The 1,130-nt window shown below is 44.8% G+C and overlaps 1 protein-coding gene across 1 annotated transcript in view; it reads right to left on the bottom strand.

Annotated features, from left to right (window-relative positions):
- LOC119593845 (hornerin-like) overlaps positions 1 to 195 on the bottom strand; it is a gene marked incomplete in the record, with an annotated part of 29,685 nt that extends 29,490 nt beyond the window's left edge. Inside the window, 1 exon segment of the mRNA XM_037942875.1 lies at positions 68 to 195.
- Positions 196 to 1,130: the final 935 nt, after the last annotated feature.

The following is a 1,130-nucleotide window of genomic DNA, read 5'->3' as shown; positions in this document are numbered from 1 at the left end:
GATTTTGGAGGAGCCAAGTGTGGTCCGGTATCGTCCCCTCCTCTTCGCCTATTTCCTCTCTTCCCACCTTTCACCCGCGCCGACTCTCCTTCCTCTGCATTTCCCAATAATAGCCGATGGCCTAGAGAACCGCACAAATGCCGCCGGCCGCGAAAACCAGAAGAAAAAGGGAGATTGTTATTGACATTATATCTGCTTACCTACACACCTTGTGCGTTCCTGCTCGGCCCAAGGAGAGCACTGAGAGGAAACTTGTCCCGGCCCAGCAGAGCGCCGAGTTAGTTGCGCTTTCGACACCTAGATGGCAGCTCGAGGTTTATAGTTTCGCTTGCGGTGCACAGATGGCGCTGAGAGCCCCACCCTGATTTTATTTTTATTTTCTCTCTCTCTCTCTTAACGTGTGTCACTAATAATATAGTTCAAGTTGATAATAGTTTTCTTTTAATTCGGGTGTTTTTTTTGCCGGTCTAGACGAACGTTAATACATAAATATTAACCAATAGCTCCATGTGATTATGAAGTCATACGAAAGAAGGGAGTAGCCATATATATTTTTCGACCGTGATATATTTTTCAATCGATTTAACCTAAATTATCTTGCCAAATGTATATCCATAAATTCTGCATATTTTTTGCATACATTTTAGGACTGGTATAAATTCCCCCTACACAATAGCGACTCGATTCTCCCCAGTGGTTGTCACATTATCGCGTTACCATAAGAGAGATTTCAATACTCAGCATCCCCTCCCATCGCTAACCCGCCGGCGGACAGATGCAACGGGCTACCACATATCCTATGAATCACACGAATAATAAAAAAAAGCATGTTACAAGGTGGGGTTCCTTGGGGTCTTTCACCTAAGAGTCCTTGACCTGTGGTGGTCTGTCACCACCCCTGGTCCGGCACTCTCTGCACAGGCCCCACAGCATATCCCTATATAGAAGCAAGGTCTATAACTGTACTTGTGTATTCTTGTATGGAAGGACAGTGCCTTGCTTCAATAGGCCGACAATCAGCGAAGCCATATAGGTGGATTGCGTGGATATGCTCAAGGTTTAACGCGATTAATGCCAAGGACCAGCCAGTAAATGTTAATTAAGTGGCGGTAAGAATTAAATAAAGAAAA

Source organism: Penaeus monodon, chromosome 32 (assembly GCF_015228065.2).
Source record: "Penaeus monodon isolate SGIC_2016 chromosome 32, NSTDA_Pmon_1, whole genome shotgun sequence".
Classification (NCBI taxonomy): Eukaryota; Metazoa; Arthropoda; class Malacostraca; order Decapoda; family Penaeidae; genus Penaeus; species Penaeus monodon.
The sequence above is the reverse complement of the archived record's forward strand: the minus strand, read 5'-3'. Positions and strand labels throughout refer to the sequence as shown.